We start from the raw sequence: 19,590 nt of genomic DNA on the forward strand, positions 1-19,590 counted from the left end.
GAATACCCTTTATTTCTTTCTCTTGCCTGATGGCCCTAGCCAGAACTTTTAATACTATGTTGAAAAGGAGTGGTGAGAGAGGTCATCCTTGTCTTGTGCCAGTTTTCAAAGGGAATGCTTGCAGTTTTGCCCATTCAGTATGATGTTGGCTGAGGATTTGTCACAAATAGCTCGTATTATTTTGAGATACAATCCATCGATACCTAGTTTATTGAGAGTTTTTAGCATAAAGGGCTATTGAATTTTATTGAAGTCCTTCTCTGCATCTATTGAGATAATCGGGGGGTTTTGTCTTTGGTTCTGTTTATGTGATGGATTACGTTTATAGATTTGCAGATGTCGAACCAGCCTTACATCCCTGGGATGAAGCTGACTTGATTGTGATGGATAAGCTTTTTGATGTGCTGTTGGATTCAGTTTGCCAGTATTTTATTGAAGATTTTTGCATTGATGTTCATAATGGATATTGGCCTGAAATTTTCTTTTTTAGTTATGTCTCTGCCAGGTTTTGGTATCGGGATGATGTTGATCTCATAAAATGAGTTAGGGAGGATTCCCTCTTTTTGTATTGTTTGGAATAGTTTCAGAAGGAATGGTTACCAGCTCCTCTTTGTACGTCTGTTGGAATTTGGCTGTGAACCCCTCTGGGCCTGGACTCTTTTTCATTGGTAGGCTATTAATTTTCCCTCAACTTCAGGCCTTGTTATTGGTCTATTTAGGAATTCAACTTCTTCCTGGTTTAGTCTTGGTAGGTTGTAAGTGTCCAGGAATTTATCCATTTCTTCTAGATTTACTGGTTTATTTACATAGAGTTGTTTATAGTAATCTCTGATGGTAGTAATTTGTATTTCTGTGGGATCAGTGATGATATTCCCTTTACCATTTTTTATTGCATTTATTTGAATCTTCTCTCTTTTTTTTATTAATCTGGCTAGTGGTCTGTTTCATTGATCTTTTCAAAAAACTCCTGGATTTATTGTTTTTTTTTGATGGATTTTTTGTGTCTTTATCTGCTTCAGTTCTGCTTTGGTCTTAGTTATTTCTTGCCTTGTGCTAGCTTTTGAATTTGTTTGATCTTGCTCCTCTAGTTCTTTTAATCTTGACATTAGAGTGTCGATTTTATATCTTTCCTTGCTTCTCTGGTGGGCATTTAGTGCTATGAATATCCCTTTAGACACTGTTTTGAATGTCTTCCAGAGATTCTGGTACATTGTGTCTTCATTCTCATTGATTTCGAAGAACATCTTTATTTCTGCCTTCATTTCACTATTTATTGAGTAGTCATTCAGGAGCAGGTTGTTTAGTTTCCATGTAGTTGTACAGTTTTGAGTGAGTTTCATAATCTTGAGTTCTAATTTGATTGCATTGGGATCTGAGAGACTGTTTGTTATGATTTCTGTTCTTTTGCATTTGCTGGGGAGTGTTTTACTTCCAATTATGTGGTCAATTTTAGGTTAGAATAAGTGTGATGTGGTGCTGAGAAGAATGTATATTCTGTAGATTTGGGGTGGAGAGTTCTGTACATGTTTATTAGGTCCACTTGGTCCAAAGTTCAAATTCTGGATAGCCTTGTTAATTTTCTGTCTCTTTGATCTGCCTAGTATTGACAGTGGGGTGTTAAAGTCTCCCATTATTATTGTGTAGGAGTCTTAGTCTCTCTAGGTTAGTGAGAACTTGCTTTATGAATCTGGGTGCTCCTGTACTGGGTGCATATGTATTTAGGATAGTTAGATCTTCTCATTGCATTGATCCTTTTACCATTATATAATGCCATTCTTTATCTCTTTTGATCTTTGTTGCTTTAAAGTTCATTTTATCAGAGACTAGGATTGCAACCCCTGCTTTTTTTTGCTCTCCATTTGCTTGATAAATCTTCCTCCATCCCTTTATTTTGAGCCTATGTGTGTCTTTGCACGTGAGATGGGTTTCCTGAATACAGCAGACTGATAGGTCTTGGCTTTTTATCCAATTTGCCAGTCTGTGTCTTTTGACTGGGGCGATTAGCCTATTTACATTTAAGGTTAATATTGTTATGTGTGAATTTGATCCTGCCGTTTTGATGCTAGCTGGTTGTTTTGCCCATTAGTTGATGCAGTTTCTTCATAGTGTTGATGGTCTTTACAGTTTGATGTGCTTTTGCGGTGGCTGGTACTGGTTGTTCCTTTCCATATTTAGGGCTTCCTTCAGGAGCTCTTGTAAGGCAGGCCTGGTGGTGACAAAATCTCTCAGCAGTCTTGTTCATAAAGGATTTTATTTCTTCTTTGCTTATGAAGCTTAGTTTGGCTGGATGTGAAATTCTGGGTTGAAAATTCTTTTCTTTTAGGATGTGGAATATTGGCCCCCACTCTCTTCTGGCTTGTAGGGTTTTTGCCAAGAGATCCGCTGTGAGTCTGATGGGCTTCTCTTTGTCGGTAACCCTACCTTTCTCTCTGGCTACCCTTAGCATTTTTTCCTTTATTTCAGCCCTGGTGAACCTGATGATTATGTGCTTTGGGGTTGTTCTTCTCAAGGAATACCTTTGCAGTGTTCTCTGTATTTCCTGTATTTGAATGTTGGCCTGCCTTATTAGGTTGGGTAAGTTCTCCTGGATAATATTCTGAAGAGTGTTTTCCAACTTGGTTTCATTCTCCCCATCACTTTCAGGTACACCAATCAAACGTAGATTTGGTCTTTTCATATAATCCCTTATTTCTTGGAGGCTTTGTTCATTTCTTTTCACTGTTTTTTTCTCTCTAGTCTTGCCTTTATTTCATTGAGTTGAGCTTCAGTCTTTGATATCCTTTCCTCTGCTTGATCAGTTTGGCTATTGAAACTTTTGTATGCTTCATGAAGTTCTCATGCTGTGTTTTTCAGCTCCAATATGTTTATTTTCTTCCTTCCCTATGCTGGTTATTCTCCTTAGCATTTCGTCTAACCTTTTTTCAAGGTTCTTAGTTTCCTTGCATTGGGTTAGAACATGCTCCGTTAGCTTGGAGAAGTTTGTTACCACCCACCTGCTGAAGCCTGCTTCTGTCAATTCGTTATACTCATTCTCCATCCAGTTTTGTTCCTTTTTTGGTGAGGGGTTGTGATCCCTTGGAGGAGAAGAGGCGTTCTGGCCTTTGGCGATTTCAGCCTTTTTGCATTGGTTCCTTCCCATCTTTGTGAATTTATCTACCTTTGGTCTTTGAAGTTCGTGACTTTTTGAATGGGGTTTCTGAGTGGACGTCCTTTCTGTTGATGTTGAAGCTATTTCTTTCTGTTTGTTAGTTTTCCTTCTAACAGGCCCCTCTGCTGCAGGTCTGCTGGAGTTTGCTGGAGGTCAACTCCAGACCCTGCTTGCCTGGGAATCAGCTGCAGGGGCTGCAAAACAGTAATGATTGCTGCCTGTTCTTTCCTCTGGTAGCTTCGTCCAAGAGGGTACCTGCCAGATGTCAGCCAGAGCTCTTCTTATGATGTGTCTCCCAGTTAGGTTACACGGAGGGTCAGGGAGCCACTTGAGGAGGTAACTTGTCCCTTAATGGAGCTCCAGCAGTGTTCTGGGGGACCTATTGCTCCCTTCAGGGCTGCCGGGTAGGGACTTGTATGTCTGCTGAAGCAGAACCCACAACTGCCCCTTTTCCCAGGTGCTCTGTCCCAGGTAGGTGGGGGTTTTGTACGTCCCTGACTGACTGCTGTCTTTTTTTTTCTGAGATGCCCTGCCTAGCAAGAAGGGAATCTACTTGAAAATCTGCCTGCAGAGGCATTGCTGAGCTACTGTGCTCCGCCCAGCTGCTGTGTAAACTTCCTGGAGGCTTTGTTTACACTGGCAATGCTGAAGACTCCTACCAGAGCCTCAGCAATGGCAGGTGCCCCTCCCCCCACCAAGCTCAACTGTCCTGGGTCAAGCTTATACTGCTGCGAGAATTTCCAGCCAGTGGGTCTTAGCTTGCCCGTCTTCATGGGAGTGGGACCCGCCGAGCCAGCTCACTTGGTTCCCTGGCTTCAGCCCCCTTTTTCAGGGGAATGGGCAGTTCTGTCGTGCTGGTGCTCCAGGCACCACTCGGCCACCCAATTTTGTGCTGGAAACCTGAGGCACTGGCGTTGTAAGTGTCAGAGGGAATCTCCTGGTCTGCAGGTTGTGTAGACCATGGTCAAAGCGCAGTATCTGAGCCAGAGTGCCAGAGTGACTGTAAAAGTCCCTAATGGTTTCCCTTGGCTGGGAGCAAGAGTTTTCTGGCCCCTTGCGCCTCCTTAGTGAGGTGATACCCCACCCTGCTTCGGGTTGCCCACCTAGGACTGCTCCCACTGTCTAACCAGTCCCCATGAGATGAACCTGGTACCTCAGTTGGAAGTGCGGAGATCACTCATCTTGGCGTGCTCTCACTGGGAACTGCAGACCGGAGCTGTTGCTCTTTAGCCATCTTGGTGGAATTCCCTTCAGTTAATATTTTAATGACTTTATGTGAGGGTATTATTGATCTCTGGTCCTGCAGTCAAGCATATCACCCTCTTGTGTGGCCTCTGGGTTGTGAAGTTGCATTTAACTATAGCTTTGAATTAGTTGCTATTTGTTCAAGCAGGAGTAAATTCAGGGTGCTAAATGGCACTTCTGTGATAGTTGAGTAAACCAGTGGTGTTAAAATATTTGGCTTTTCGGCTGGGTGTGGTGGCTCATGCCTGTAATCCCAACACTTTAGGAGGCCAAGGCAGTTGGATCACTTGATGTCAGAAGTTGGAGACCAGCCTCGCCAACATGGCAAAACCCCAGCTCTACTAAAAATAAAAAAATTAGCTGGACATGGTGGTGAACGCCTGTAATCATAGCTAGTCAGTTGGCTGAGGCACGAGAATTGCTGGAACCTGGGAGGCAGGAGTTGCTGTGAGCCAAGATCGCGCCACTGCACTCCAGGCTGGGCAACAGAGTGAGACTCTGTTTCAAAAAAAAAAAAAAAAAAAAAAGGCTTTTTGTTTTTGTCCTTGGAAAACCATTGGTGGGAAAGCAGATGACAGTAGCCATGAATTAAGCAAGAATGGAGTTGTTATATTTTCCCATGGGTGCTCTGGAAGGAATTGAGAAGTAGCAAGTCAAGATAGCTGAGTTTTAGGTCCAGCTCTGCTACTGTATGACTTAGGGAAGTCTGCAATGGGCCTCAGATCATACCTGAAAATAGACGGTCTTCTAGATTTTGAGGTATTCGTGATGCCACTCATCCTTCCTTTCTTCTAGTTCTTAGCAGATTAGACACATAGAAATCAATAGCCAAATTGGAAAACAAAACTGCTTTGATGGCCAGGCAAGCACCTGGAGAGGATGTGGCCTAGACCTGAGTCCTAAATGGTTTCTTTTACCTCTTGCCCTAGATCTAAATCTTAGGACCTTTATGCTCATGTGGTCTGTAGGAGTTAGGATTGAGTCTTCACAGCCTGATGGACTGATGCAGTAGGCCTGTCCTACTAACCTAGTCACACTTAGAAAGATGGCTTAGAGATCTCATGGTAAGCTTTGTCCAGAGTGCACCTACCATAATGAGTAAAAAAAAAAAAAAAAAAAAAAAATGGTAGAGAACTTAATGAACTAGGGCACAGGAAGTGAAAGAGGAAGCTGCTAGTCTTGTCCCTGCCTTCTGTGAAATCTAACCTAGTATGTATGAACTTGTAAAAGTAATTCTAATTGATTCTGTTCTTCCACTGAGAGAAACAAGTCTAGAATGGAAGAAGGAGGAGTAGGAAAGCTACATATTTTCTCATTTAAACTCTACCCTTGCGTGGAGAATCAGCATGGGCAGAAATCTTATTCTCCCTGTGAACAGAGGCAGAGGTCTGAGAAAAAGCAAAAGAAACTTTCACCTTCTCCCTGAGATCTTTTCGGACTCTCTGTGTTTGATATGGACTCCACTATACCCATTAAGTTTGGTACAATAAGTGAAAAATTCTTAAATACTACTTTATCTCTGCTTCTTATAACCATCCAGCAGCAGTGATAATAGGTATCTACCAGTGCTCCTAGCCCTCATCCTAGCAAAGGAGTGCATGCACCCTCTGAGCAGGGTGTGTGTGTGTATTTTTTTTTTTTCCATTATCATAGCTCACTGTAACCTTGAACCGCTGGGCTCAAGCAGTTGTCCTTCTGCCTTAGCCTCCCAAGTAGCTGGGGCTAACTTCTGGCATAGGCCATCATGTCTGGCTAATTATTAAATTTTTTGTAGAGATGGGGTTTTGCCATGTTGCTCAGGCTGGTCTTGAACTTCTGTCCTGAAGCGATCCTCTCTTGTCAATCTCCCAAAGCACTGAAAGTGAGCCACTGCACCTGGTTGAAATGTGTATTGATATTCATATAAACAGTGTGGGTTTTTCTTTTGGTAATTTCTCTCTGTCATCCTGTATTGAGGCCATTCTAGCCACTCTACTCTCTCTGTCCCCGTTTTTCCAACCATGAAAGATAACTGAGAAGCGTCATAGAACTGTTGTGAGACTTAGTTATTAGAAGGACATGCTGAGGACACTTTCAAATAATTCTCATCCTACTTTTTTTTTTTTTTTTTTTTTTTTGAGACAGAGTCTCGCTCTGTTGCCCAGGCTAGAGTGCAGTGGCACAATCTCTGCTCACTGCAACCTCTGCCTCCCGAGTCCAAGCAGTTCTCCTGCCTTGGTCTCCTGAGTAGCTGGGTCTGCAGGTTCATGCCACCACACCTGGCTCATTTTTGTATTTGTAGTAGAGATTTGTAATATGGGGAGGCTAAGGTAGGAGGACAACTGCTTGAGCCCAGGGGTTCAAGGCTACAGTGAGCTACGATAATGCAAATGTAGTGTGATTTGTAGTAGGTTTTGCCATGCTGGCCAGGCTGGTCTCAAACTCCTGAACTCCGGTTATCCACCCACCTCAGCCTCTCAAAGTGCTGGGATTAAAAGCATGAGCCACCGTGCCCAGTCCTCATCCTACTTCTGTTTTTCTACCACCTCATAATCTCTGCACAAATATTAATCCTTATATTTTTCACTCTTGTCTATGTTCTACCATTTCAGTTTTTGGTGTGCTCACTTAATACACGATAAGTCACATCCATGAGAGCTCTGACTTAGAATTGAGAGGAATGTTCTAGGATACTATCTTTTGAAGGAGCTAAAGCAATCAGCCAATTTTTGATTAGGAGAGGTACTGGAAGAGGAAGTAAAATGGTCAATTTAGGCGTTAGCTTCTTCACTCAGAATGATCAGGATGATTTCTGCCTTCTAGGATTTTAGAGAGGTGCATATGTGATAAAATAAGATAGCATATATGAGCATCGGGCCTGGCATAGTGCATGTGCCAGGATGAGCCGGGACTTGGATTTTATAGGGCTCTTAACTCTAAGTTATTCATCATAGTACCTTCGAGCATTTTAGAGTTGAGTTTTTAACCAACTCACAGGTTGCTCAAAAGGTCAGAATCAGTGTGGTCAACAGAAATTCTCATTTCAGCCTAGTTCATTTGTGAAGTAAACTAGACACAGTGCTTGTTGGCCCTTGTAGATGCTCAGTAAGTTGTTTAAGTGAACGGACAAAACGATGATGCTCTTTCAGGAATAGATGAGCAACTACCAGTGGGGGACTCCTGTGCCTAAATATTTTTATTTTCAAAGTAGAAAAAAAAAAAAAGGTTTTAAACTTGTTAATATCTCCAAATAATTTGCTACAATTTCTTTTGAAATTATTTCTCTATGAGTGTGAGTTCTTCATGCTGGCTTTTTAGTGATCAATATTTGTGAGGTTTCAGCAGTGCAACAGAAAAGACCTGGCCAGGTGCAGTGGCTTCCTCCTGTAATCTCAACAACTTTGGGAGGCCAAGGTGGAAGGATTGCTTGAAGCCAGGTGTTTGAGACCAGGCTGGGCAACATAGTGGAACCTCATCTCTACAAAAAAGTAAAAAAATCAGTCAGGCATAGTGGCACATGCCTGTAGTCCCAGCTACTTGGGAGGCTGATATGGAAGGATTGCTTGAGCTTAGGAGGTTGATGTTGTAATGAGCCAAGACTGCACCACTGCACTCCAGTGTAGGTGACAGAGTGAGACCCTGTCTCAAAAGCAAACAAAAAAATGATTTAATAAAAAGAAAAGGAGACCTTTAAGTGGCCCATAAATAAGTTTTTTGAAAACTTTGTATCTTTAAGTAAATGTTCTGAATGATTCAGTTATTTATTTATTTATTTTTTCCCCAAAGTGCCTTATGAAACAACTTTTTTTGTTGTTTTCATGAAGGATATTATAGGGAAGCAATAAATGTCTTCCCTCCACTCTCTGGGTTCTTGGCTGGGCTACAAATTACATTTACGTAAAACAGACTAACAAGAGAAAAACATTTAATTTTATATGTACACACAGGAGCGCCACAAAATATGAGACTCGAAGAACGATCAAATGATTGACACTTATATAGCATCCTGAACTACAGAAAGGAATAGGAGCTTGGGACTTCTGGTGGTGGGGTGGTGATACAAGTTATAAGGTGATGAGAAGAGGAAATGTATGAATAAAGGTTGTCTTATTATACAGATAAAAGGTCTCTCAGGTAATAAAAATGGTCTCAGAGCAGCCCTCAGAAGAAGACGTGATCATCTCTCTGGGTATGGTTTCAGACTTCAGTCTCCTCTTCTGTGACCCGAGTTAATTTTCCCTGGTTGATAAGATTCCCAGAGTGGGGTTACAGGACAGTTGAGTTCCTTTTGGAGGAGCTGTCTTTAGGCAGAAAAGGGGAGCTCATAGAAAGCCTGTGTCTGTGTCAGCTGTTCCCCAGGTGCCCTCAGTTCAAAGTAGTCAGCACACCAAAGTGTCACATTGTGGGGCTGGCATTTCCTGAACTGGGTCAATATTTATCTGTAAAAGTATTTTAAGTTACCAGTGTTGTAATTAGAACAATGCATGATTTGATTATATATTAAAGTAATGTCATATCTCAATGATAAATTGGGCTGGACACGGTGGCTCACGCCTGTAATCCCAGGACTTTGGGAGGCCGAGGTGGGCGGATCACGAGGTCAGGAGATCGAGACCATCCTGGCCAGCATAGTGAAACCCGCATCTCTACTAAAACACAAAAAATTAGCCGGGCATGGTGGCTGGCGTCTGTAATCCCAGTAACTCGGGAGGCTGAGGCAGGGGAGTCCCTTGAACCTGGGAGGCGGAGGTTGCAGTGAGCCAAGATTGAGCCACTGCATTCCAGCCTGGGCAACAGAGGGAAACTCAGTCTCAAAAAAAAAAAAGAAGAATAAATTGATATAATCAGTATTTCAAGTACATTGTGATTACTGTTCAACTTAAATTTAATTGTAGTGAGCATCATTATTAGATTTTGTGAAAGTGAAATTTGAAAGTACTGGGCTGGTAAATGTTTTTTAGTAAGGGGCCACTTAAAAGTGGCTCATTTTTTGGGAGGCCAACGCGGGCAGATCGCGTGAGGTCAGGAGTTCGAGACCAGCCTGGCCAACATGGCAAAACCCGTCTCTACTAAAAATACAAAAATTAGCCGGGTGTGGTGGTGCATGCCTATAATTCCAGCTACTCAGGAGGCTGAAGCAAGAGAATCACTTCAATTCAGGAGGCAGAGATTGCAATGAGCAAAGACTGCACCACTGCACTCCGGCCTGGGTGACAGAGCAAGTCTCCACAAAAAAAAAAAAAAAAAGAGTGATTCATTTTAAGAAGAGGATATTTCCCAAAAGTTGTACACTCTGGATGAAAGAAGAAACTTGTCCTCAAAGCACTGATGGAGATCACAACACATCTAATTGGAGAGAGGTACCAAACCCATTTATAAAGTTTACTGCCTATTGATAGTTCAGTGACTACTGAGATTAGCTTGTTAGCATCACACTTTGAAAAAGAACTGCAGGTATTCTCTATGGCTGATTTAATGGATAGTCAGAAACTTGGTCACTAGGAAACAAAAATTGATATATCTATAAATATTTCTTTGCTTTTTAAATATTTTGTCTAGATGGATAGAATTCTGTTTTGACAGTTTTGCCATGTACTACTTGATGCATCACAATATATCACCATCATTACTAACTACCACATTTTGATTAATTTTACATACTTTGGTTAATACATTTTGCTGAATCCAATATATGACTATATTGATTAAACAGTAATTATAGACATAAGGCCACGTGAACTTTGAAATCATCATGAAAAATGTTATTAAAAATTATGTGAAACCAAATGTTTATTTATCTAGACATATTTAATTGCCAGCAAAGAAAGCAATTAAAAGTAGCTGTTGAGGAAGAGGCTAACCTTCGTTAAACATGGTTTTACGACTGTTGCAGAAATTGTGGTGATGATAACATGGTGTCTTGGAGGATGTTAACAACTGTAGCAGAGTGTTAATTAAGAATGAAGTAATCGGCAGCTCAGATTTATTAATATATGTTAGTTTAGCTGGACAGGAGCAAAACCTAGTTTCAGTTATGATGAGAGCTCAAATCATATTTATAGTGGAAAGATTAACATTTTATTTTTATGCTGTTCCTGAGACAATTTAAAAATCCTGAATGAAATACAATCAAATGTAAACATCAAGGCCGTAGCTCATTTACATATGTGCCAGATTTTCAAACTGATTGCTATTTGAACCTAATCTGTCATTGCTAGCTGCATTAGCTACAACAAACATTACATTTACATATTGATTTCTTATTTTGTTTTAGTGTAAATAATCCATAATTATGGTAAATTTGATCTTTTGTTGACAAGAGCTCATATGACTGTAAGTTTAGAATGGAAATTTAAATTGCCTTGTGTCATGCCTTTTAATTTAAAATTTTGATGTAGCTAAAGGGATAAAATTAATATTGTAGATCACAAAATATTCCTGAAGAGACAAAAGAGAGAAAAAAATTTAGGGCCTTTGGAAAGATAATATAAAGTATTAATGAAAAATTCAATACCACATTTTAAAATTATTATATTTTTATAAGTAAATCACAGTAATTTGAAATAAAGTACTTGTTCTTGTTTCACTATCAGGCCATATTTAAAAAATAAAATCTTGTGAAAATGAACTTTACAAGCCAATTTTAAATTGTTATTTTTAAAATATACAGTACAAGACAGGGAATAACATATGCACATGGCAGGAATGAAATGGGACTTTCAGTCACTGTATTGTTGTTAGTACTTTATTCGTCTTAACTGCACACACACCACTGATTTGAGAAGTATTATTTCACTGCTGACAGCTCATGTGTCAGTGGACATATAATGTTATTTGCTATACATGATGCAGCAAATCCATGGTTCCCATTTACACTGGCTGAAAGTGGATTGTGGCCAGGCGCGGTGGCTTACATCTGTAATCCTAGCACTTTGGGAGTCTGAGGTGGGTGGATCACTAGGTCAGGAGTTCAAGATCAGCCTGGCCAACATGGTGAAACCCTGTCTGTACTAAAAATACAAAAATTTGCCGGGCATGGTGGCAGGCACCTGTAATCCCTGACACTCGGGAGGCTGAGGCAGGAGAATCACTTGAACCCAGGAGGTGGAGGTTGCGGTGAGCCACGACCACGCCATTGCACTCCAGCCTGGGTGACAGAGCCAGACTCCATCTCAAAAATTAAAAAAGAGGATTGTATTTTTGAAGTTAAAAATGTAGGGCCCATGTAACTGCAAAAATGGTCACTATTATTCAAGCATTTTTTATGGTTAATGTTTTTATGGAGTTATAATTCATGTACAATAAATACACAGTTCTTTTAAAAATTGTTTTCTAGAGATAAAGTCTTGCTACCTTGCCCACGTGGTCTTGAACTCCTGGCCTCAAGTCATCCTCCCACCTCAGCTTCACAAAGTCTTGGGATTAAAGGCATGAGCCACCACTCCTAGCCAGGTCTAGAGTGTGTCTGAGTTATATGAGTTTTGACAAAAGTATATTGCTTTCTGTGGTACCCTGGGAAATGGGATTTTAGTGAGTGGGATTTCCATTTGGATTTGTATATTATAAGCCTGTGCTGAACTCATGGCAGCTGTTTACTTGAGTACTATGAATACAGAGGCCCTAAAAGCCTTTATATTAGTCATCTTGGGCTGCCATAACAAAATACCATTTACTGGGTAGCTTAAACAATAGCCCTTTATTTCTGAATGTTGAAAGTCCAAGACATTGGTGCTAGCAAAGTCAGTCCCTCATCCTGGCGTGGTTAACTTCTCATTGTGTCCTCCCAAGGCAGAAAGAGAGAAAAGCTCTTATCTGTCTTTCTCTTCTTATAAAAATACTAATCCCATCATGAAGGTCTCACTCTCATGAACTCATCTAAACTTGATTACCTCCCAAAGACCCCATATCCAAATATCGTCACTTTGGCGGTTAGGGCTTCAATGTGTGAATTTTGGAAAGTACACAAACATTCAGTTCATAGCAGCCTTGAAGCCCAAGTATGAATTTATCTTTCCTGGTCTAGTTGTTTAATTTTGATGTATACTTTGTAACAGTGAGTGTTTCCCCTAGTACTATTAATGTTTTAATAGGTGGGCTATGGGTTAACTTAGCCAATTCTTCTGTCTACTGAAGACTTTAAGAGGGAGTTCTGGATTCAAGGAATTCCTGGAGGAGAAATCCTTAAATTACTGTGATTATTATTGGTTCAAGACGGTTTGCCTACAACAGTAGTACCCTGTGAAATGGGCCTGCTGCTAGTTGGTGAGTGAGGGGGAGGTGATGGGGTGGGGGGAGGAAGTAATTCCTCTTCTTCTTCATCAGTCATTCCTTCTTCAATTAATGCAGTGGATTGTTTTACTAACATAATGCAGCCTTAAGTTATCCCTGAAAAATTAGTATATATTAAAATAACCCTGTGCTTTCTTCTAAGTGAGTTGCTGAAGTACTCTCTGAATGAGAAATAAACTCAGTCAAGACAGTAGAATGTTACATTTATTTTCTTAGTGTTGCTGCTAATTTTATCAATACTTGACATATGTAAGCTAATAATATATGGCTTTGTATGTTCAAATGCATAAAAATACCTGTGCTAAAGCTTCAAATTTATTAGGACCTATGTTTTAAAATTTGCTATACCTGATTTACCCCCTTTTTTTTTTAAATGTGGAGGGGTATGTAAAATGTATAAACTAAGCCAGTGAATTAAAATTACATTGGTATTCATTAGAAGGCTGGTATTTTATAGGTAACCTCTCTGTTCCTGATAAATATTCATAGTTAAATTTGAATGGGATCTCCCAGGCATAGCTAGATGGACATTCTGCTACTGAAAGAGCATTGAGGGCTGAGCGCGGTGGCTCACGCCTGTAATCCCAGCATTATGAGAGGCCAAGGCAGGCGGATCATGAGGTCAAGAGATTGAGACCCTCCTGGCCAACAAAATGAAACCCCGTCTCTACTAAAAATACAAAAATCAGCTGGGTGTGGTGGCATGCGCCTATAGTCCCAGCTACTCAGGAGGCTGAGGCAAGAGAATTGCTTGAACTTGGGAGGCAGAGATTGCAGTGAGCCAAGATCGTGCCACTGCACTCCAGCCTGGTTCCTGGCAACAGAGCGAGACTCTGTCTAAAAAAAAAAAAAAAAAAAAGGAAAGAGCATTGGAATCCTAATACTCGTGGATAAAGAAGAGAGTAGAGAAAAGAAGTTTACTAAAATGGTTTCTAGAACTGTTAATGACTTAGGTATTGATGTTTAAGTAATAGTACTGAGAATTTTAAATTGGTTATCTATCTATATTTGTATAGTTTCTTCTGTTACATGCTACTCCTCCCTACCCCTTATGCCAGATTGATTGATTTAGAGACAGGGTCTTCCTGTGTTGCCCAGGCTGGTCTCAAACTCCTGAATTCAATCAGTTCTCCTGTCTCATCCTCCCAAGTAGCCGGGATTACAGGCGCACAGCACTGTGCTTGGCTCCCACCCCACCACTTTCAATTTTAAAATTTAGAAACAGTCTAGAAAAATTATAAGGTGATGTATGTGAAAATGGGTAGCACTTTGCATACTAGGTGCTTAATAATGTTTTCATTTTTATTTTGTTGCAAATAGCACTGGAGCCCCAGGGACAAAGTATATGATTCTGATTATATTTGAAATATTATCTTCAGTCTGTGTCTGAGGGTAGAGCAAGAACAATCAGTTTTAATAGTCTTTTTCTGTTTGTAGAAACCAAATTGTGTCCTCGTTCATAATGCAAATATTTCAAAAGTTTTTACATTTGCCAGGCTCAGTGGGTTACACTTGTCATCTCAACTACTCAAGAGGCTGCATGAAGCCAGGAGAAGGAGAAGACTGGCTTGGTCAACATAGCAAGACCTTGTCTCTGTTTTTGTTTTTTTAAGGTTCTACATTTGCTTATATCTTTTCTTTTCCCTCTAAGAGAAAACATGCAGTTTTTAGGCTAAGTGTGATGGCTCATGCCTGTAATCCCAACACTTTGGGAGACTGAGACAGGGGATCACTGAGCTCAGGAGTTTGAGACTAGCCTGGCCAACATGGTGAAAACCCGTCTCTACTAAAAATACAAAAATTAGCTGGTCATTGTGCCATGTGCCTATGGTCCCAGCTACTAGGGAGGCTGAGGCAGGAGAATCACTTAAACCCTGGAGGCGGAGGTTGCAGTGAGCCGAGATTGCACCACTGCATTCCAGCCTGGGTGACAGAATGAGACTCCGTCTCAATAAAAAGAAAAAGAAAACATGCAGGTTTTTTTTTTTTTTTTTTTTTTTTTTTTTTTTTTTTTTTTTTTTTTTTAGTGGTTTCATTATTTCTTACTGGCTTTAACACTCATCCTTTTGACCCTGAAGATCAAAAGTTGAAGTAGCGTGAACTTTTTTTTTTTGGAGATAGGATCTGGCACTGTCACTCAGGCTGGAGTGTAGTGGTGTGATCTTGGCTCACTGCAGCCTCCGCCTCCCATCCTCAAGAGGCCCTCCCTCCTCAGCCTCCCGGGTAGCCGGGACTACAGGTACAAGCTACCGTGCCGGGGTTATTTTTGTACTTTTTGTAGAGTCTGGGTTTCACCTTGTTGTCCAGGCTAGTCTAGAACTCCTGGGTTCAAGCAGTCCACCCACCTATGCCTCCCAAAATGTTGGGATTACAGGCGTGAGCCACAGGGCCCAGTCAGCTTGAAGATAAAAGACTGCTCAAAGGTGGTTTAACCGTGGCTATCATAACCAATCATTAGGGGGCACTGTGTGGGAGAAGATTGCTTCTGGATGCTGCAGCTGAGGATTCGTCTCATAGTTAGCTTTAGAAGGTAGGATCAGTTTGCCTAGATAACATTTTAGCAAAAATATCTTTGCAAATTATACAGATTACCATGGCATTTTTAAAAGTTATTTTTTGAGACAAAATCTCTCTCTGTTGACCAGGCTGGAGTGCAGTGGCGTGATCTCAGCTCACTGCAACCTCCACCTCCCGGATACAAGCTATTTTTGTGCCTCAGCCTCCCGAGTAGCTGGGATTAGAGGCATGTACCACCACGCATGGCTAATTTTTGTAGTTTTATTAGAGACAAGGTTTCGTCTTGTTGGCTCGGCTGGCCTCGAATTCCTGGCCTCAAAGGATCCACCCACCTCCGCCTCCCAAAGTTCTAGGATTACAGGTGTGAGCTACCAAGCCCAGCAACCATGGTATTTTTCTTACAGCCTTCCCCACTCACCCCTCCCCTCATAGTCATCACAAAACAAAACTTACACAGTTAACTTACCAGTTTCTGTGGAAAACATCACCAGCCTAATTTAGTTGTTATTCTGTGTTTCCATAGTGCCTTAGGGAAAATAGGTATTAGAGTTCAGAAGCACAGGGTACAATATGTGAATTGTAAGTTTGCTGCTTTGCCCATCCCTCATTAGACTCAGTGAGGGCAGATATATGATTTTACTGTGTTCACTTACGTGGTACCTGGAAGTCTAATCATAAGAGTGTAATCTCTGAAGTTAGACCTAGGTCATTGGTACTTTTTTGTATGACATTGAAAGCAAGTAACTTAACATCAGTTTCCTCATCTGTAAAATGGAAATGATGATAATAACTTCATAATGATATGAATCTCTTAGTGGCTGATATGTGGTAGAACTTATTGTTAGTCACTATTATTATTGGCTAAGTAAATGGATCAGGCTAGAGTCTAAGTTTAAAGATAATACCCTTATCTGACTCCTCCAACAAACTGTTCTCACAAGGAGCATGAATGTGGTAGAATCAGCCCCAAACAAGACCTATGTAAAAAAAAAAAAAAAAAAAAAAAAAAAACAGTGTCAGTCTGGGTAATATACAGTTATGTTCAGTGATCAGAACAAGGTTTTACTCTGTATGAACTCCTGCCATGGGATAGAACTAAAACATGAAAAGTAACTGCCACAAAAACACTGTTGATCCTTTTGCTGATGTTTCACTATCACTGTAAGATTTTAAAGTATGAGTACCCTTCAAAAGTATTCTATTTTCAGTAGGTTGTAATGGCTCACCTTATAACTTATGTGCAATAAAAATTCCCTCTTGGCTTTTTAAATATAATATTCATACTTCTATGAAGGAAGTATTATCACCTTCTAAGAATTTGCAGAGTAGTTAAGTGCCGAAAATAGGGTCTTGTATGTGGTATACACTCAATAAGTATGTTGAAAGAATGAATGATTGACTTGCCAAGGTCAAAGAACTAGCAAGTAGTGAAACAGGGATTCAGATCTGGCTTTATGACTCCCAAGCAGATTAAAGCCATAAATATTATTCTTGCCAACTTATCCTCTTCCAGAGCTATCCAGGAATTGTAGAACTAGACAAAGTTGGTGTTCCAAAGTAGTCTGGCAGTCAAACAGGTCCTGGCAAACCAGTTTGCAAAGTTATTACACAAGTCTGCCAGTCAAGATCAAGAAACATACATGAGGAACTGCATAAAGGCAAGCACTAAAAATATTAAACATATGCATAGATTCGTATGTAAAGATAAAGGAAGATCTATGTGCTAATCAAGACTTCCGGAACTCTGAGCTCCTCAGCCTAGCATTTGAAGCCCTCCATAATGTAGGTCTTGAATATTGTTAAGGGTTTCTCTGTCATAGACTCTTCTTCACATCCCCTTATACTTCTTCCTCATTGCGTTCTACACGTTTCTTAATATTCCCCCATCTTCATTTCTGTTCAAATTATTCTAGGTCTGAAATCATCTTCCATATCTACTTATCAAATTATTATCAATTTTTATTCATAGTACTTCAAAGTGTTCTCCCTTCTCCACAATCTTAACTTCTGTTTGATGTTTTTCTCTAGAGCCTCTCTGAGGTCAGTGATTTCTATCTTTTATTCCTGTATTATTACAAATAATAGGAATCAAATAATTATAGAGTGAATGAATGAGTGGTAAACTTCTAGCAGGCAGGAGTCTTGTTCACCTACTCTTGCCCAGCAGCCCAGCCTTTTGGGGGGTAGGATGCTCAGGTTTGAAGAACATAGAATGAAATATAGGTTAGGAACTGGATTCCACCTCTTTGTAGCTTGATGACCAGGGGCAGTTACTTAACCTTTCAGAAGTACAATTTTGTGAGTAAAATGAAACCTCAGATAGGCTAAAAAAAAAATGATCATCAGTAGTTCTTTATATGCAGTTCAGAATATGCAGAAATATTTCTTAAGTCTTTATACAGTTGAATTGAATCACCTTCTAGTGTGCTACCTTCCAAGGGATATCCTGATAATCAGTTGTAAAAACATATGGTCTAGAATTCGGGGCATCCACACATGAAACAAAGCAAACTGTATAAGATGAGCTATAATTGTTAAATAAAATATGTGATAGGAATTCAGAGAAGAGAAGGTCATTAGTAAATGGAAGTAGAGGCCTGAAAGGTGATCTGAAAGTTGTGCAGTATTTGGAAGGGAGTAAAGGAAAGGAGGATGAGAACAGTATGAACAAAGATTGTAGTGAGCATGTTTTTTGACATGAGGGCATGTCAGTCAAGATCTAGAGAAAAAGGAACATTTTGTAGAATAGTCGTAAAATAGATGTACTTAGAAGGCCTTGAAACTTCAATAAGTCTTTCCATTACTTGCCACTTCTGTCCCCAAATTCATTCAACATATATATATTGAACATTGACCCCATCTATTATTTGGGCCTCATTTCCCAGAAGACTTCTCTCACACAGCCTTTGCTATAGTCACATTGAGCTTTTTACTGTTTCCTGAACATAGTCATTTTTCTGTCCTTCCCACCTTTAATGTCTCATCAGCACTTGGCATAATTGATCCTGCCCTCCTATTTGAAACAGTCATTTCTTTTGGCTCCCTTATGCTATACTTTCTTGATTTTTCTCTTCTCTCAGTGATGATTTATCAATCTCCTTTAAACTGACTCATTCTCTTCTGCTTGATTTCAAATGACTGAAATGCCCTAGGGTTCCATCTTGGCCTCTCTTTTCTCGATGTCACTTATTTTTTCTAGGTGATTTGTTTTGGCCACGAAGTCTAAAACCTGACTATATGTTACTGACTCTCCTGCTCTGGGTTCTCTTACTTGACCTTTTATTCTTATATTCAACTGTACATGACTTTTTTTTCAAAATGTCTAATAGACACCTCAAAACATCTTGATAGACATCTCAAATTTTGAACCAAAACTTCTCTCTCAATTTCTTCACCTCACTTGCCACTACTCCACTTTTTCTTGTTAAATGTAATTCCATTCTTCTGTTACTAATGCCAGAAACCTTGGGGTTATATTTTTCTCTCATATCCATCAATAAGTGGTCTGACTTCTACCTCTAAAATATATTCTGAACTTTACAGCTTTTCATCTCTTCCTCTGCCACCCTACTCCAAGCTACCATCACTTTTTTTTGGTGCTAGAGTTTCACTCTTGTCCCCAGGCTGGAGTGCAATGGCCTGATCTCGGCTCACTGCCACCTCCCTTTCCCCCACCCCCAGTTCACTGGATTCTCCTGCCTTAGCCTTTCTAGTAGCTGTAGCTGGGTTACAGGCATACACCACCACACCCAGCTAATTTTTTGTATTTTTAGTAGAGACGGGGTTTCACTATATTGGCCAGACTGGTCTTGAACTTCTGACCTTGTGATCCACCTGCCTCAGCCTGCTACCATCACTTTTTTCCTGAACCAACCTCCTATCTGCTCTCCTTACCTCCAGTCTTTGCTCACTGTAGCCAGAGCAGCCAGAATAATCTTGTGTTAAGTGTAAATGTAAGTCACATCTTACCAGTTGCCTTTATAAAATGTTCCGGGGTGGGCTGGGCATGGTAGCTCACTCCTGTAATCTCAGCATTTTGGGAGGCCAAGGCAAGCGAATCACCTGAGGTCCAGAGTTCAAGACCAGCCTGGCAAACATGGTGAAACCTGCGCCTGACCAAACCAGAGTCTTTGAGTATACATTTTAGTAACATATTTGGATGTAATTGACAGTTTTGTTGGAGGAGATACATATGCAGATATTATGAGTTAGCATATGACTTGTAGAAAATTCTTAAGTATACAAAGCATTTAGACTTGAAATTTAAAAACACCTTGGCAGAGAAAGAGTTAACAGGTTAGCTCCCCTTGGTTGTTCTCAGTGTGTTCTCTTGCCTTTAGGAGCTGAAAATGTGGTAACATTGGGCCCAGACATGCCTGTGTGGAGGTTAGGGTACTCCTGGGGTTTTTGCA

The 19,590-nt window shown here is 40.4% G+C and overlaps 1 protein-coding gene across 2 annotated transcripts in view; it reads left to right on the forward strand.

Moving 5' to 3' along the window:
- Window positions 1-19,590, forward strand: part of FAF1 (Fas associated factor 1) — a 527,910-nt gene that overhangs the window by 233,548 nt on the left and 274,772 nt on the right. The window lies entirely within an intron of this gene.

This window comes from Sapajus apella, unplaced genomic scaffold (genome assembly GCF_009761245.1).
Source record: "Sapajus apella isolate SASKATOON/1434 unplaced genomic scaffold, GSC_monkey_1.0 scaffold36, whole genome shotgun sequence".
Classification (NCBI taxonomy): Eukaryota; Metazoa; Chordata; class Mammalia; order Primates; family Cebidae; genus Sapajus; species Sapajus apella.